A 19,954-nucleotide genomic window follows, 5' to 3' on the forward strand; every position below is an offset into this window, starting at 1 on the left:
GAATTTGATCCTGGGTCCTTAGGTTAATTCTTTAGACAAAGTGTTATCCCTTTCTTTTACTTTGGGAATTTATTTTCTAAATTAATAATACCCACCATTTTAGTGCATGAGAATCCCTCTTTAATATTAAAAAGTTTTATATACCCAAGAGTATTGAAACTGATAAAAAATAAAGTGATGAAGAATTACCCTTAATTATAAAATAAATTTTAGTATTGCAAAATCTATCTGCATTTGTTTTTGGTATATATTTGTATAAGATGTATCATTAATGTAGTCTACAAATGAAGTTTAATATTCAAATGAATACATGAGTCCTTGCCAATAATTGCAAGGACTCTTGGACTACTGTTGTAAGAACCACACCTTCTCTCTTCCCATTGGCATTCAGACACACAGTGGCAATTGTTTAGAAACACAAATTTAATGTTAACTGGACACTGTCTATAATTATCAGTGGATGGTTGCTGATTTCATGAACTTTTTTTTAATGGCTTATTTTAGATTGGGTTCCTTAGAAGTAGAGCATGAGGCAGGGATTTAGGGAAAAGTTATTTGTTGAGGGAGAAAGGGAGTGAGAGAAGCAAGGTGGGAAATGGAAGAAGTGTAGCAAAAACAAAATTTCAAATAAAGTTTAGTTTCAGTCTGATCCTGCAAGGAGCTCCGGAGTGTGAACGACACCACACAACTTTGTTTTACTTGAGATTTGGGCTTCTGTCCTCCATGTACTAATCAGTCATTGTCTATGGGATGCCTCAAGGGAATTGCAAACTTCTTATAGGTGAAGTGCTCCAGTTGTTTAAGGATAGTCTTCCAGAGGATGGGGCAGGCATTAGTCCTGTGTGGACCACACAGCAGCTGGGGATGAATAGAACTGGTACAGAGATCTGGATAAGCACTAATAGCAATTACTACATGGCTCATGAATTAATTCATTCATCCATTTAACAAATATTTATTCCGTGTCTATCCTTGGCAAGTTTCTGTCCTAGTTGCTGAGGACAGAGTACTAAAAAAGCCAGATATGGTCCTTTCTTTCATGAAGCCCACAGTTTGTGGGGAGACAGAAATAAACTCATAGATAAATGTAGCAGCACAATAAATCCTGGGAGTGATAAAGAAAATAAACAGTTTAATAGATTGTGGAATGAATGGGACAAGGGGTGGGCACTTGAACACAGATCAGAATGGTGAGAAGGAATAAGCTGTACAAGGATGTGAGGGTCTAATGTCTAGGCAGAGTGAATGGCTGTTGTCAAGGCCTCAAGATGGGCAGAGGCTCAATGTGTTTTAAGAACAGACTGAAGGCCTTGGGACCTGGGGTAGACTTGGCAGAATTGTAGGAAAAGGAAGGAGAAGTGAGAGTAATGGATGGGGAAGCCAGCCTTGTAAGGAGTTTGGTGATTTTGAATTCCAGTGGTAGAAATGAGTTCCTTGGCCTGTGTTATGATGGTAAAAATGACAATCTGTCAGACTTTGACTTAGATTTGCCTTGACATTGTTTATTAGAAGAAAGATTTGCTATGCAGATTTGTGGAATAAATAAAGAAAAACTCAGAATTAAAGAACAGCTCACTGTTTTCAAACTCTAGGAGCATAGGAGGCATTGAATCCAGACATCTTACATGATAATTATGAGAAAATTTTCTCTCCTTGTTAAAGCATTCCCAAGATTTTAAAAGATATATAGTTGGATTCAACCTTCTTTTGTCCTTGGCAGTGTGACAAAGCAGCATTTTTAAAAAAGAATGGTAAGTTGGACTTGACCTTAGCTATGTGCAGGGAGTTATCAAGGTTACTTTTTTTTTTTTTTTTTTTTGGTTTGTTTTTTACTATAATTGCTACTAAAATGCATCAAGAAGTAAGTTTTTGTTCAATATTCTGCTTCATGCTGGGATCATGAGTCATAAATGAAGACCTATTTCCCATTTGCCAAATAACAATACATTTTCCTTAATCTTCTCATAGCCCACTGGAGAAGGTACTATGTTAGAAAATACCACTAGACGATGTTCATGGAAAAATGCTTCCTAGACTTTATTCCTGGGGAGAGATAATGCTTTATTCCTGGGGAGAGATAATTCATCAAAGCTGATGAATGAAACCTAATAAAATTGCATAAAAGAGGCCCAGGAAAACCATGTTTTTTGTCTGATTTATCAAGTTATTGTTGAAGACCAATGTCAAGAACAACTCTCTAAACTAGAGCAAACTTAATATTTCAAATTAGGATAAACTGAAATATCAGTCACATTTTCATTCATTTATAAAATGGATTTTTTGGATGGTTTTGATTTAACATAGATTTGAAATCTTTTTGTCATGCTCTTCCCTATACCAACCCCCGTTCCCACCTCTTTCATGTGTGAAACCCATGTTTAATTCAGGGGGAACTTAATCCACATGTTTCTGATTCATTTGTACAATATTCTTAGTAAGAGCTAGTTGATGTCCAAAGAGTCTTCTGGGAGTTTTTATAAATCTTTTATAATTTTTCTTGAGGCCAGAAAATCATATTTTCCAACTCAAATTACCTTTCCAAATCAGAAATACTCTGAGCCTATTAGAAACCCTACTTTGAGAAGGCCTTAAATTCAGGCAAAATACAATTCCAGTTGAGAGCTGTGCAACAAGAGTCACTTAACCAGCCCAAGAGAGACAGGAGAAGCAAAAGAGAAGAGGCACGAAAAGAGCCTGAATATTATAGGGAGTCTTGGACCTGCCATGTTTTTCCATTTCTAGGAGCAACCAGCGAAGTCCCACAACTTATAAAGCCAGATTCAATTTATGATGCACATCTGGAGCCAGATAATTTCCAATTGGCTTTGCACTACATTTTTGAGCAAGGGCAGAGAATTCTAGAACAGTTTGCAGATTTGTAAATATAAAAAAGCCTTCGTTTGAGAATACACTTAGTTGGTTTAGCAATTCAGTGAGTGGGCTTCATTTTCTGTAAAGCATGATGCAGTCTAAAGATGGTGAATTGTTGACTATGGAGTTAAACAAGTTCTGCCAGGAATATAAAGATTGTGAGCTTGTTAGGGACAAGCGAACAACTGTTGGACAGTATGTGCAAAAGTAAAAGAATCATTTCCTTTGTCTCATTTACTTTAGCTGTGCTATGACCCAATTTTTCACCACCCTTTAAAGGCACCTGATGTCCCTGGGGAAAAAAAAAGATCCATAAACCACTTTTTTTAAACCAAGTACTTGGCAATGCATGCAAGCTCATCAGAAAATGGTCATTTTACTGCTAAAAGCTTGGATTCATCATAGCTCATGTGTCAGTTTTCTACTGGGCCAGAAATGTGATTTTACACTATCATAATCCCAAATTTGGCTCCTGTGCCAAAGTGAGTTGCTATTCAATCCTCCTAAAAAGTTTTCTATCCCACTAGACAGGAATTCTGATAAACCTGTCTATCTTAGTAAATGTCACTACCATGCTTGTAATTTATCAAAGAAAACAAACAAACAAAAAAACTGAGAAATAACCCTCAATTCTTCTTTTTGTGGCTTCCAAATGCCATTTATCAAGTTCTATAAACTCTTGTTTTTCAGCCCTGGTCTTTGAATCAGCAAGATGGTATTATCTGAAAGTTTGTTAGAAATTTAGAATCTTAGGCCCTACTCCAGACCTCCAGAATGAGAATTTGCTCTTCAGCAAGTTCTCCAGTGATTCATGGACATAGTCAAGTTTGAGAAGCACTGCTAGACCACACCTCCGTTAAGTACCTCTTCATTCACTAGGATTACTGCACTTCTTTTCCAGCTTCTGCCCTTTCCTCCTGTCTATTATCAATTCAGCCACCAGAGTGGTCTTAAAAAAAAAGTTAGTCAAATCAGTCCATTCTACTTTTTAAAATCCAACACTTCCCACTGCACATGAAATAAAATATGAATTCCTTGCTATTTATTAATGTCTTATATGAAGTAGTCTCTGCAGCTCTTCAACTCAACCCCCCTCTCAACTATTCTTTCCTGGTCATACGTCCTCCAGCCACACTGGAGTGTCTATCCCATACAGACAACACCAGCTTTCTCCTCAACTGGAGTGTTCTCCAGAGTTTCTCATCATTCAGTACTCAGCACAAATGTCACCTTGCATTGAACTCTTGACTACTAAATTTATATCCATCTCCCAGTCACTTTCTACTATATCACCCTGTTTATTTTGTATTGCCTTCTGAATCATCTGAAACTGTCTTGTTTATTTGTTTATGGGTTTATCAATGTTATCCAGAATGGACACTTTTCCAGTCTTATTTCAACCAAATCCTCAACATCTACAATGGTGCCTGGAACAGGGGAGCTGTTTAATATATATATAAAACATATTATTATATATTAAAATATATATAATATATATATATTTAAAATTAATTAATAAGTGTATATCTATTCAATCTGGACAAAAGCCAGTGCCTTGTTATTTATGTTTCTTTCTCTTTCTCTTCCTCCTTTCCTTTGACAGATATTTGTTAAGCATTTAACCTCTGCCAGGTATAAGGGTACTAAAGGGAATGGAGAACACCTCCCCTATGAAGTATAGAGGGAAGTGGAGGAGATAGATTTTAACAAAACCACAGTTATGCCATCCTGTGGAGCATATATAGGCTCTCTAACTTAGTTCGGGGGGACTGCTGTGAGCTGAGGGCTGAAGGATGAGCATACTAACCAGGAAAGGAGAGTAAGGGCAGTAGATGAGGGAGAGTATTTTGTGCAGAAAGAGTTCCAAAGACAGTAGGACATATTGAAAGAACAGAAAGAGGAGCAGTAGGATGGGGATCCAGAGAATGAATGGGGCACTATCAGTGGTGGGGCTGGCAAGGCAAGCAGCAGCCAGACCAGTAGGACCCTATAGTAGGTAGTTCTGGTTTGCCTGGGAGAGTTCCAGTTTACATCTAACACCTAGTGTAATTATTTGTAAAGTTTTAGTCACTCTTTTTTTCTTTTTTCTTTTTTTTTTTTTAATTTCAGGAGTAGAATTTAGTGATTCTTTAATTGCATATAACAGCCAGTGCTTATTACATCAAGTGCCCTCCTTAATGCCCATCACCCAATGACCCTATCCCCTCACCCTCTTCCTCTCCAGCAACCTTCAGTTTGTTCCCTATAGTTAAGAGTTTTAGTCACTCTTACAGGCCATACCATAGGCATTATCTTCCAAAACTCACCACACAGCCTCACGTTTAACAATGAGGACTCTGGACCCATCACACAGAAGTGTTTGAGGAAGTAGTTTGTTGTTATTTGTGTTGTGTATACTTAGGCAAATTGCTAAACCTTGGCTTCCTTATCAGTGAAATGAGGATTTAGTGATTATAGTAGTCAATTCATAGGCTTTTAATAAGGATTAAGTGAGTTAATTTACACAACAATCTTGTAGAATAGTGTCTGTACACATAGTGGTAGGTAGGTACTTACTAAGTGTTACCTATATAATTCTTATTATTAATATTTCCAATGTATGGATAATAAATAGGAATATGTGAATGATATTAGAAGGGGATGACATGGTCAGAATTGTGTTTTTCTAAGATCATTTAGACTTTCATGTGGAATAATATTTGAGGGGAGAGATTAAAAGGGGAAATAGTTATAGAGTTCTTCTAAAATGACTGACACAAAAGAAGTGTTTAATAAATGAAGTAAGGATCATCATCATCATCATCATCACCTACCAAGAATGTCAGATCCAGAAATAACATAGTTCTTACATATGTCCTACCGATTTCCATTTGATAGCATTGGGGGACAAAGCAGCTATTTGGGGTTTGGGAGTCAACTGACTATTATCTTGGAATCAGTGGAAGAAGTAGCTAAGATTAGAGTTGGAAGGACCAACCAGTTTATTCTTATAAGCCAAATTATGTAGTTTCCAAATAGTAACCCCATTAGAGCTTTTGGATTGCATAAAGGACTTCCATATGGATGTCCTATTTGGTATTCAATGATTTCCAGAGGGAAAAAAAAAATCAGCAACAGCAAGGAGTTGGAAGGTTTTAGCAAACTCCTCCCAGTAGACCTTAACTTAAATTTTCCAGGCCTGGAATATCTCCTCCACAGCTCCCTGACACTCGTTACCCCAAGAGTGAGAGGAAGCCACATGAGTGAAAAGGGGCCCCTTTCTCTTGGGGATAATGTGGGACACACCTCACAGTCACTTGTCACTTTGAAATTCGCCTCTCCCAGGAGTGTGGAGAAGGATTACAGAAACCTGGCAGATAATTAACATTTCCCGGTGTGAACGGAAGGGATTTGTCACACAATGACTTGAACATCATGACTTTCTCACTAAACCAGAGGAAAAAGTAGGTATGTATTTGCAGGAAAATTCCATTGAAGGACAGCTAAGGAACAGGAGCAGTGTAGTAAATTGTTAACCATTTGGTTAACCAGGACTCATCACATTACCACATCTGGATTTCCCAGTTTAGACTTAAAATAGACAGAGGTGATTGCAGCATATTAACTTCCTTGACCTTTCCCAAGCCCTCTGTAGCCTTTGGGAAGCCATGATAATTGACTAGAGTAGATGAGGGGAAATTTAGCTTTTCAAATTCTTTGGTGGTTTGGCTTTTGAATAAAAAGGATCTATCATATTGAATTAAATATCAGTGATGAACACTAGCAGATAGGACTTGAGAAAAGTAGGTAACCACCTTTGGATTTAAGGCAATCATTTAGTCTCCAATTCACCAATGAAAATATTCCATTCATTTGCAATTGACAGAAGCACCTAAAGCTAAAAGTGTTTCTATATTTCAAGTGTCCAAGAATTAATACAGAGATTTGAACCCATACTGATTGATGAATCTTAGGATTGATTAAGAGAGATGGAAAGGAGTTGAGGAAAACAAAAACTGGGACAGATATTCCAGGTGCAGGGGACAGGGGGAACAAGGCAGGAATAGATGCACAATCTTTCTGGTACAACAAGGAGAGGTACTAGTAATAAAGATGAAGATAATGGTGGTATTTATTAACTTGTTACCTCTGTGTCATCTTCTCATTTTATTCTTAACATTATCAGGGAATTTATGTTATTCTCATTTCATAGATGAAAAACTGAAGATTAGATAATTTAAGTATCAGGCCATACTTGCAAGAAACTTAGGTGCCAAGCTAAGTAGTTTGTAACTGTGTCCTTTACAATAGATAATTTTGTTAACTTCAGTGGAATGCAGAGCTTTTATATTCTGAGCTTTTGGAGGAGAAATACTGAGTTTTAAGTTCCTGCCATATAGGCATTTTTTTGTGTGTGTGCGTGTGGCAGAAATAAAATTAATATAAAAGTATTTTGTTAGGAATCTATAGTCTAATTCATAAGTAGACAAGTTTTTGAAGAATGTGATATGTGAGATGGGAAGATAAACTTTTATCTGAAAATATCTCTGATGGCTTGGGATAAGTTTATGAAGTTCTACAGGTGAAGATATTTTTCTTGGAGCACAAGAATATTTTGGAATTTTCTAGAATCTTGGTTCTTCTTTCCTCCTCTCTTTTTCTTTCTTTCTTACTTATTGAGCTCCTGCTTAGTATGTGGTATTTTGCTTCAGGTTGAGGATATATAAAGAAAAAGTATGTCCTTCTTGGAAGATAACTTAAGAGTGTGATAAGGAAATAGGACAACTACTCTTTGCCACATAGCTCCTTAAGGGCAGAGCATGGAGGAAATGTGCCTTGGAGGAGGCTGAGACTATCAGAAAAGATTGGGTAGAGGGTAAGTAATCTAGCAGAAGTCTAAGGATAGATTGTATAGTGAGTATACATTCCAGGAAATGAGGAAGACCTTTTCAAAGGTCTGGTAGTATGAAATGAAGCCATTATAAGGTTGAAGAATGGTGAGCTATTTATTATTTTTGTTGTTTTTAAATATTTTACTTATTTTTTCTTTTTTTTTAAGATTTTATTTATTTTTTCATGAGAGACATACAGAGAGAGAGGCAGAGACATAAGCAGAGGAAGAAGCAGGTTCCCTGTGGGAAGCCTGGTGTGGGACTTGATCCCAGGACTCCAGGATCACAACCTGAGCTGAAGGCAGCCACTTAAGCACTGAGCCACCGAGGTGCCCCTAAAGATTTTATTTATTTATTTATTTATTTATTTATTTATTTATCTATCTATCTATCTATCTATCTAATCTATTTATGAGAGAAAGCACATAAGAGGAGGGGCGAAGGGGAAGGAAGAGAGAATGTCATGCAGACTCCGTGCTGAGCATGAAGCCCATCACAGTGCTCAATCTCATGACCCCATGATCACCAGACCTGTGCTGAAATCAAGAGTCAGATGCTCAACAGACTAAGCCACCCAGGTGCCTATGTTCACTGTTTTTAGGACATGAATTGGATGGGCAGAGGATTGATAGGGGAAGGATTTGCATTGGTCATTAGAGGGCCATATTTTTCCTACAAGAGTTTAGATTTTATCCTGCAGTTGATGGCAGCTAGAAATAACTGCAAGGTAATTGACAGGCAACCAGGAAGTCCAGGGCTGTACTGACTTCAGGCACAGCTATGCTCAGTTGTTTCTCAACTCTGGTTCTGTGGGTCAGCCTCACTCTTAGGTAAATATGGCACCCAAAGTCTAAGCTTATATCTAGTAGCTCTTGCAAAAAGAGGGTAATGTTTTCATTATGTTTCCATTAAACGTCATAGGGAGAATTCTCAGGATTATGTTGGATCATGTTCCTTTGTCTGAACTAGTCACTGGAGACAAGAGGATGTCAACTTTGATGAACTGGTCATATTGTCATCTGGACTTGGGGAGCGGGATCCATCTAAATCTCATGGCCATTTCCCCAAAGAGTTGTTGGATGGAACATATATTTCCATCAGTAAAGACTAGAAAATTTTGATTAAAGATGTGACATAATTAGTTTGGTATTGGAAACCTCTTGTTTTATCTTAAAAATACACATCATTTTGCCCTAACATAAAGGAAACATTTTCTATTTTTTTGCCAACAGGAAAAAAAAAACCCAATCAAATATTGGGTTTTAATATCAAAGTGGCCCCTCAAATATTAAGCAAAATTAATTGTTTTAGAAGGTGTTCCATGTTTATACAATGGCTATACATACTTACTATAGCAGATAGTATAGGTGGCCCACCCAGATACTTTTCACTGGGCTGATGAGCTAGGACAGGTATTGTTAGCTCCCTGTCCAATAGGCTGGACCAATGACATGGTACCTGTTCACTTTATAGAATTCCTTAAGGGATCAGGCTCAGGCTGGACTTTGAAAAGCATGCCTTTGCCTAACTCATTCCTTTACCCAATCTTGCTCTAATTGCCTCTTCACAGGTTTCTCCTGAGAGCCCTCCCTGTATATATGTCTCACACAAGAACCACCATCTGAGGCTCTGTTTCCTGGGAACTGACCTTTGACACCTATAGACACTTTTCTGTGTAGTTCAAGGACAATGATGTATTCTCACCTAAGATCTTTTAAGGGAGTCACTGAGTGCCCATTTCTTTCTAGGAATGATAGCTAAAATAAAGAACGGGAAGAAAATGCAGATAAATTCTTTGTTACCTCTCTGCTCTGCTTGGACAAGGCTTGTTTTCTCTGGAGTCCTAAAGGCTTGCTTGAAATTCTGTTTCTTTTTCCTCACTGAACAAATAATCTATTACTATGTGCATTTCAGAATTTTCTCAGGAAAATCAAGGTCTTTGATTTGTTGCTTCATAATCCATGTCACCCCACCCTCATGGAGCCTTGGGATACAAAGGAGAACATAGCTCTGTTCTAATCTCACAGTGTTCTTCTTAAATGAAAAAAAAAATTATGACAATCTTAATATAATACATGTGCTTACATTTTAGCTCAACCAGGGGCCAGCCATATAGATCCCAGTGATACAGAGATTTGATTTCTTTTTGCTTCTAAATATGTCTTTATTACAGAGATTCATTGAGTAAAATAATTTGTCTGGTTCTGAAAGTGACTGGGATTTTTGTAATGGTTGCCCTTGGATTCTAAGTAAATGACATGTTTTGAATCAGAGAGCAACTGCACACAGGTTATTACAGAAAGTATTAATGATAAATACAGCAAGACCTGCTGAGTTCCTAAAAGCTAATGAGTTAGAAACACATGTTTACTTTCAATCACTATTTGGTATCTCTTGATTTGGTCAGAATTCCCCTTCTACCTCTGGAAGAGTCATCACTTAGAGAAAGTTCCCTGAGGAGAGGATGTTGGTTTTAAACATCTGATCTTTGGGAACCTCAGCAAAGTCTCATGGTTCAGTGCCTAGTTTGTCCATCAAAATACTTAGTGAAAAGAATATTTATTCTATTTTAATTTCCACTGCAGAGAATATGTCAGGAGCTAGAAGTTATTGGCTATGCTTCTAATATTTCTACCATGAACATATTTGTAAGTTCAAAAAACCTGAGAAGATCTGCATCTTACCCTGGTAGCAGGTTGATTGTGATGTGAAGAATGGTATGGATCATGGGAGAAACTCCTTGTGTCTTACATAACAATGAGATTGTTACATCAACAGATCTGCTAATATAAGCTTCATTTTATTTCTGGGCTCCACCTAATTTTGTTCATTTGCCATCTTGTGGTCTCACCCTCAAGCAATTTTCCTAGTACCCTCCTCCCTGTGGTACCACATTTTTTTTTCCATTTGACAATATTTTTTTTTCTTATTGAAACTTTATTTTCCTCCATTCAACCCAAAGATGAGTTTTCTGTGTACCTAGGATTTTATGATCATTCCTACCTGAGACAGCTATTTTCCCATACCACCTCTGTGCTTATACTCTTGGATACTGTCTTTTTATTACCCACATTTTTTCCCTTTATCCTTCTTCAATATTTTACTTGCCAGGTAAGCTTCAGGAAGCAGATAAAACCCCACTGAACCAAATATGCATTAACTCATTTTGACAGGTAGCCTGAAGGCTACTAGATACTTTGTTGAAGTAGATACTTTTCCAGAACAAGTTTCTTTTTAAGTTTGATTCTGTATTGTATTCCTAGATGTAGCATGGATGATTCAGTTACAATTCGTAAGCAAATTGGAGGAAATGCAATAATATCAAAGATTGTCAGTAAATTTTATTTTATGATTTATTTTATGATAATGGCTTAATAATTTTGAAAGTGTTTAGAAGAAAAATTACAGAAAGAAAATTATTGCAATAAAAATGCAGCTTTGAAAAATGGAATTATCCTCCAAATGTTGTCACAACAAGTGTAAAATAAAAATAGCGTGTACATAGTGGACAATAAAATGATAGCATCTAAGAACAAAATCAGTTAACAAAACTTTCCCAGAAATGACATAGAAGGGGAAGAACTGGGCATAGTTTAAGAGATAAAAGTGGCCATAGAACTAGAAGCATATATGCAGATATATTTGTATTTTTAATAGATCCAATCATATTTAGGGAGCCTGGGTGGCTCAGCAATTGAGTGTCTGCCTCCGGCTCAGGGCATGATCCCTAGGGTCCAGAATCGAATCTCATATCGGGCTCCTTTTGGGGAGCCTGCTTCTCCCTCTGCCTATGTCTCTGCCTCTCTTTGTGTCTCTCATGAATAAATAAATAAATAAAATCTTAAAAAATAGATCTGATCATATTTTATAAAGTATTTACAGATCAGAATTTGGAAATTTCTGTGAGTCACTCACAAACAGCTTTGTACACATTGCTTTCATTTTGGTATGTTGTCCCAGGAATTTCATCATGACATCAAGAAAGTGATGTTCAGTTCTTGTTTTTCCATGACAATGCCAGCCAAAGAAACATTTCAGTCTCTTGCTCCATAGTGATCTATGAAATCAGTTATTTTCAGATTGTACTTGATTTCTTTTGACCTTGAGGTTCTGTTTGTCATTGAAATGGGCCTCCCCTCTGCAGATGTTGAGAAGCTGCTGAGTTCATCCTTAGACGATGAAGTCATTGTTGACCACTGTCATGAACATCTTTGTGAGCTCATGCTGAGCACTAAGTCCAGCTTAAATGAATTGCAACATATCATCTAGGAATATGATTATGGAATTATACAACCACAGATACTCCCAAGGTAGTGCACACATTTAGTGAGTGGTGTTAGAGGACCGAGGCCAAGTAAACATTTTGGAAAGGTAGAAAGAAGTTGAGAAAGAGGTTCAGATATCCTAGGAAAGTAGAGGAGACCTTGAAAGGTAGAAAGAGCTGTAAAAATTCACTGCCACCAAGCTTCACCTGGGGATAACTTGTTCAGCAAATGCTTACTTTTTTGTTTTTTCTATTTCCATGTGTATCCTCACTGTCCTCCTCCTTCAAGGTAGAAATGTGGGTCCATTGGCTTGAGAACATGTCCATATTACATCTTAAACTATTTCCTTTGTAAATAACATTTTCAAAAAATGTTTTTATAACAATTTCCAAGTAGAGAACGATGGCTATTTCACTATAATTGCCTTCAGAAATTTGTAATGAATTCTCTCTCTCCCTTAAAATTAAATCCTGTGGGATGCCTGGGTGGATCAGCACTTGAGCATCTGCCTTTGGCTTAGGGCATGATCCCAGAGTCCTGGGATCGAGTCCTGAGTCGGGTTCTTTGCATGGAGCCTGCTTCTCCCTCTTCCTGTGTCTTTGCCTCTCTCTCTCTGTGTCCCTCATGAGTAAATAATTAAAATCTTAAAAAAATTAAATCCTGTAATGTCATCTTCATATGCTTCATATACGTCTTAGGAAGATCATTAAATTCAAGCAATGTGTAACTGGCATCCTAAGATACTCACTACAAAATGGAAATGCTGCCACTTGAATTATTATATATCTTTTTAGGAAGGAAAAACTAACATATAGAGCATCAATATGCATGCTATTGTGACTTAGGCTACTCTTTTTGCTTCCTTCGCTAGTGGACTTGCTGACCAGTTTATGCCTTTTGTAAATCTTGATTAATATTTAAAGAACAAGTAATTACTCATTAGTAAAATGAGTAATATGAAGCTGATGGGTAATTAAGCTTAGGGAAGATTTCTGCTCCTGCTGCTAGGATGCTTGTTGTGTCTGAAGACCTAGAAGTATAAATGGATTTGTCATATAAATTAGATTTCCATGTTGTTATGTTTAAAGTGTCCATGTAGGAATCTGGAGTAGCCTAACTTTGATACCTGCTCTTTTTCTTTTTAGGGCCTAAAGAGGAAGGGATTTTTACGTGCAAAGATTATTTGGAGATATTTGGATTTATGAATGAGCTAATTGGATAAGTTAGTGTCAGATGATATCTAAAATTTCACTTTTACCTAGAAGTTGGCATTTATGGAGCGAGTGAGTTTTGGGGTGCTTTAATTATCTGAAGAACTAATTTGTTTGCCAATAAAAATCTATGAAAAAATGTATTTTCAAGCATAAGTGGATGATGTAAATTTTTACAATTTTCATTGATTATTTCAATTGCAAATTTAAATAATAATAGTGATAATAGCAGTGACAGCAGCAGGAGTAGGAGTGCGATCATAAATTTTATTGTATAAACAGGAACATTTTTGAAAGTGAAAGTAAGGTATTATTAATAATTAAGGGCAGAGCAGCCAGCTTAAACTAGAATATATAATTATACTAAATAATGACACTAAATAAGAATGGGTAGTAAGTATGTTCCATTCAATAATCCAAGTGGTCCAGTCCAATCGAGATAGTAGTTACACACACACACACACACACACACACTCCAGCATTCAAAAAGAAATTTAGATACAATCAAATCTTTTACTTGCATTTCTTGAATACCATGAACATAAGCACATATCATAAGAACATAACTTCAAATCTCCCTTTATCTTTCAACAAATTTCCTCACATATGGCACCAGTGCCTTTCTATTATTTAAAACTCCTGAAATTGTGTTGGCCTGCATCCTCCCTGAAAGCCTTCCCCTTTGCTCTAGTCTGGCAAGGCTGGACCTTTCTGGAGGACTAGGAGAGAGGAATCAACTAAGCTGGTAAAGTATGGTCCTCTTTAGCAAGCAAGGAGTGGGCAAAGCTGCCAATATTCACCTATTAATAATCTTGTCCTGTGCCAATAGCTTATTTTAATAGAGAAATCTCTAATAGAGAAATCTTATATTAAAAGAGAATCTCTAATCATGGTGCTATGATAGAATTAGAAATTTCATCTAAATTTCACCCTTGCTATAGATGCTCTTGACATCCCCGTATTACAGAGGAGAGAACTGAGGTTTACCAAAAGTAGGTAAGTTGCTCAAGTGGTAGACCCAGGAATTAACCATGGCAGTTTGACTCAAGAACTGTTGCTCTAGCCAGTAAGTGCAAGACAGGCTTCAATGTGTTCTCATTGAGATTGCTTAAATGCAGCAAAAAGTCTCACAAATTTTAGTAAAAAATTCGCTATAACGAAACATGTCCAGTTTAAGCACATAATTGTGTTAGCAAGGATTCTTTCCCACTTTGAAAATCACTCTAGCAGGAATGGAATATCTAGAACTCCTAATAAATGAACCCAATGTGAAAATAAATGCATGTGAACACAGGTTATTTGGAACACTTATGCAAAAGTGAGTAGAACACACAGTGAGAATGGCCTATTTTTCATACAGTTGGAAGGAGTTGTCATTCACTGAATTTAGCTGCTATTGCCAGAAAGACATTAAACCATTTTTAATGCTCAGCCCATTTTTTTTATGACTGCCTGAAGGATATCAGATGAGCTATCCATTGTAAATCAATAATAATTTGCTTTAGATTAATGAGGAACTAAAACTGTTTCTAATAAATGTCTAAATGCTTAGCATATTTTGAAAACCAATCATTTTCTGAAAATTAGATTTCTTCTCTGTCCTTAAAAAAGAGCTGGAGGTGGGGGAGGAAGAAAAGGTAGCCAAATATTTTGGAAACAGAGAAATGTGAAAACAGTAAATGAGAGAATATGCATTCCAGGGCTTTGTTTTGTAATCTCAGCTGTTTAGAAGCATGCCCTGTGTTCCAAAGTGCTCTAATTTACAGCAAATAAGATGCCACAGAACCTTCCATGCAGGTTCCTTGGCAAAGTCCATTGGCTACCTAATGGCTGGTCGGAGTCTTCAGTAACAACTAAGTAGCTAGAATACATTGGAAATAGGTGCCTTCTTGTCCAAATCATGGTCTTTGTGTCCTGGCAATCCTCTACAGTGATTGGATAACTGGAATGTGTCTTGGAATGTGGATGGATGGGTCTCACTTTCTGTCTGGTCTTTTTTTTTTTTTTTTTGTATTTAGAATGTATCATGGGAAAAGAAAAATGTAGGCTCAACTAATCTGTTAATTTGATACTTTTATAAGTCTCTTTTTCCTGAGGACTTTCTTATGAAATTGAAAGGGGAAAAGAAATCTACTAGAGAGGTGGGAAGCAGAGAAATATTTTTTCCCTAAACATATCTGAGTGATTCAAATGTAATGCCAAAATCTTAAGGGTAATCTAATGTTTGGTAAACTTACTGTTCCTCAGACAAAAGAAGACAAATATTACTTGTAGAATCCCTGCCCCCCAACCTCAGGTTTGTTTTGTGGAAGGAATGGAAGTAGTACAGAATATTGTGGTGAAACAGTAGTACGTTCTGAACTGGGTTTCTAGTCTCTGTTAGAGCATTCTCTCTATCAAGGTGCAGCAAATGTAAGGATCTCAATTTCTGGGTTTTCTGATGCATAAGCCACAGTTTTCATTGTCTTTTATTCAACAACATTAAATAAAAAATTGGTGTGTTTGGTCACATTTCAGAATGGAGTCATTTACTAAGGAGCAGAAAGGGTTTAATCTCAATGATTAAGTGACTCTGTATAAAACCAGCTAAGAGTCTGTGGCAAAGATTTGCCCATATGTGTGTTCTTACTTCATCTTTGAGACACAGCTGGACTATATTTCCTTTATAGCTTGATGTGGTCATGTGCCTGAGCTCTGTCCAATGGATCTGAGAACCGTGATAGGTGCTACTTCCAGGCCTGGCTCACAAAACCCTCTTATAAACCATCTCTTTTTTTTTTTTTTTCTCATGTGCTGGCTGAATGGCGGGAGTCTCTAGAACTTAGAGGGTGCAGAACCGCAATACAGAAGGAGTATGAGTCCCTGAATGAGCACATGGAAAGACTACCCCACCAGAAAATCCATGACCAGCCAGTGAGAAGCCTGAGAATAAAATGTTATTGTGTCAAGTGATTGTTTTTTACAGCAGCTAGCCTTACTTTGGTGACACTGAGTTGTTTTTTGTCATGACTAGGGTGATGGCTTTGTATGACAATAGTCCTGCTGTTTATGTTATGTTGTTTAGGTTCTGGTCCTGGCATCTGCCTGATAGTAGATGCATGATTCTGGGCAGATAACTAATCTTTTTCTCTGGCCTCAGTATTTGTATTTCAACAGCAAAATGAAGACTTTGGACCAAAGCCTGTAAGATAAGTTAGAGATTTTTTGGTTGATAGAAACTCGACAGACTTAAGCAAAAGGAACTTAAAGGATACAGGAACTTGTAAGGCTCACAGTATCAAAGATGATGTTAGAGAGTCAGATTGGGAGAGGGCAAGAATCAGAGGGGATCTAGTGACCTAAGCAGCAATAGGTAGTTAAAAATATTGTCATGGGGCCCCTCTTGGATTTATCATAGGTCTTTTCTATCCTTGTATATTGGTTAAGTTTTGCTCAGTAACAAGCCACTTCAAAATTTTGTGGCTTAAAACAGCGTTTGTGCAGCTCATGATTTTGCAGGTTGACAGTTTGAGCCGGTTTCAGCTGAACATTTATGCAGATATAGAGCAGGTCCAGCTGATCTTAGCCTGGTTTACTTCTTCTGTATCTTCCATTAGCTGCTATGTTGATTGAGAGCTGGTCCGTTCAAGATGGCTCAACTGGGATGACTTATTTCTACGCCATGTGTCTCTCATCCTCCAGCAAGCTAGCAAGAATTTGTTCATGGCAGCTGAGTGGGGATCCAAGAGTGGTATAGAGTACACACGGTCTTTTGAGGCTCATGCTCAGAACGTTCAGTGTCACTTCTGCCATATTCTGTGGGCCAGAGCAAGTCACAAGACCAGCCCAGATTAAGGGATAGGGAAATAGACTTCAGATCCTGATTAAAGGAGCTGCAAAATTCACATTGCAACGTGGTATAAATATGGGGGTAGTTGTGGAAAAAGATGGTGACCATTTCTGCAATTAATCAAACCTTGCTTGGATCATAATACTTCTTGAGTATGAGAGGACTGGCCAATTTCACACTCCTCCTTAGGGTGAACACAATTTGGGAGAAGCTAGTTCCCAAAATGAAATTAGAACAAAGGGAAAATGACCTGAGCTTGACAACCCTGCTTTTGAACCCACCACCATGAACTAAATATGTGATCTCAGAAAAACAGAATTTCTCAGAAACTACTTTCTCATCTGCAAAGTGGGTTAGTTATACTTAAAAGATTGTTATAAGAATTAGAGTTTCTAAAAGTAAGGTATGTTTATATACATAGTAGACACCCAGTAAATTCTCTAGTTTTCATCTTGAGTTAACAGTGCAATGAAATGTAGATTCACATATTTTAGACAGTTTTCTTTAGGTTCTTTAGAAAGTAATACAGAACTTTCTATACTACAGCTCAATCTATTGTTGCTTTTACCACAGGATTCAGAAGCATTAGTCATTAAAAAGATCTGTCTTCGCCATTCTCAGTAATTAAGGTTGCTTCAGGGCTGTTCTCAGCTGGTAAATATTGGGGTGGCCACATTGTGTTTCCATCTCTTCTTATTGGTCGAGTGGTGGAGGTGTGTTTTAGTCTGTTTTGGCTGCTATAACAAAAATACCATAGACTAGGTGACTTGGACAGAGAACATTTATTTCCCATAGTTCCAGAGGATGAGAGATTCTTGACTGAAACACCTGCAGATTCAAAGTCTAGTGAGGGCCCACGTCCTAGTTCATAGATAGCTGTCTTCTTGCTGTGCCATCACATGGTGGAAGGGGTGGAGAAGCTCTCTGGGCACTAATTCCACTCATAAGGCCTTCATCTTCATGACCTAATCACCTATCAGAGGCCCCACCTCCAAATGCCATCACTTTGCGGATTGGGTTTCAACATATAGATTTGGAGGGTCACGAATATTCAATCCATAGAAGGGTGCCATTCTGATTGGCTGGTGCTTGTGCTCTATCATTGTTAAATATACTTCTTAGCTATATCTAAGGAACACATCACAGCCTTAAAAGGATTCTCCTCTGGAAAATACTGTGGATTTACAGAGCCAGAAGTGCCGTTTGTCTCCAAAGGTGTTTAACAAATGTGTATTGAATGAATATTTGAATGAGTAGATAGGTAAATGAATGATTTGGTGAAATCTCCTAGTTACCTGGTAACAGCTTTAAAAATAAGAAATATCTTAATTAGATGCAGATTATGATTTAACTCTGAGAGCTACTAGAAGAGACATTTTAGGGATAGAATTGTGGTTGTAAACTACAATAAAATTGCATGCTTACTTTGTATTTTTTTCTTGAAATTATTTATCTCTCCAGATTAAACTATCTCTTGAAATAAATAATACCAGGACTTGCTGCCTTGTGTATAAAACTGAATTTTGTTAATCTGTCCTAGAACTAAGTGTTTTGAGCTTTTGGGATTGTGTACAGGGAGTGTACCTCCTAGTTTTTTTTTTTTTAAAGATTTTTATTTATTTATTCATCAGAGAGAGAGAGAGAGAGTGAGAGAGAGAGAGAGAGAGGCAGAGGCACAGGCAGAGGGAGAAACAGGCTCCATGCAGGGAGCCAAATGTGGGACTCCATCCCGGGTCTCTAGGATCACGCCCTGGGCTGAAGGTGGCGCTAAACCGCTGAGCCACCCGGGCTGCCCCTTCCTAGTTTTTTAAATTACAATTTGGTGAACAGATGTTTGGTGGCTTTGCCCACTTTAAAATCCCAAACTGGAAAAACTGGAAGTGGAATATAGGTAGGGATTAAGATGACATGACTGCACTCATGGCCACCCTATCCCCTCATGCTTCGTGAATGTTGAAAGTGCATTTTGTCTTATTTTTCCAAACTAGAGCTCTGTGGTGGATTTTAGCCTGTGTGTCCTTTCCTCTTCACTTGGAATTTAAAGGACAACCAGCTCTAGAAGAAGGCAGGGAATGGTCAGCAAAGTCCCTTCTCAGGCAGGAGCAATGAAGTTTCATCAAGACACAGTGGATTCTGTTTGCTAAGAAGATACCATGTGGCCCACCTAAAAAATAGATACATCACTTATCTTCATGGAGAAAGCCCCATAGAATTTATAATTATCAAAGGGCACAAAATTAGGGTGATTGTATGTACTGAATACCCTAGTTTGTCTGGGACATTCCTGGTTTATACATTTTTTTGTCATCCCTCCAGGTTAGCATTTATTCCTGATGTTTTTCTTTAAGTGAGGAACTATTGTCATTTGTATTAAAATGATCTAGAGTAGACTTGGAAGACCTCCACATTATACTTTCACTTCTCCCATGCACTTGCCTTGTGGTGTGTGAGATGTATGTGGGATAAAGAGGGTTCTCATTTCAACAAGTGGTCAGATCAGAAAAAGAACAGACATGACCCATTTTTCTTTTCCTAACTCATTTGTCCTTTGGGCTACTTTTGTAGTGTGTCCTTATAACAAACTATATCAGATAAGCAAGTAATATTAACAGCTACTATATATTGATATGTAAAGCATATATTTATATGTAAAACACTGTGCTAAGTACATATATAAGCACAATCCTTATGGCAGCCTTTTAAGGTACATAATTTATTAGCCCCATTTTAATATGAGGACACTGAGGCTTAAAGAACTTTGCTAACTTGCTGAAGGTCATGTATGTCGGAATGGCAAGAGTGGGGATTTGCAGGCAGGCCTACTTGACTCCAAAACCAGCCCTCTTGATCATTATATTAGCCATAGTGGAGACCTCTTGATTCTCACCATGATTCATGATTCATGAA

This window comes from Vulpes vulpes, chromosome 14, assembly GCF_048418805.1.
Source record: "Vulpes vulpes isolate BD-2025 chromosome 14, VulVul3, whole genome shotgun sequence".
In the NCBI taxonomy this organism is placed as follows: domain Eukaryota; kingdom Metazoa; phylum Chordata; class Mammalia; order Carnivora; family Canidae; genus Vulpes; species Vulpes vulpes.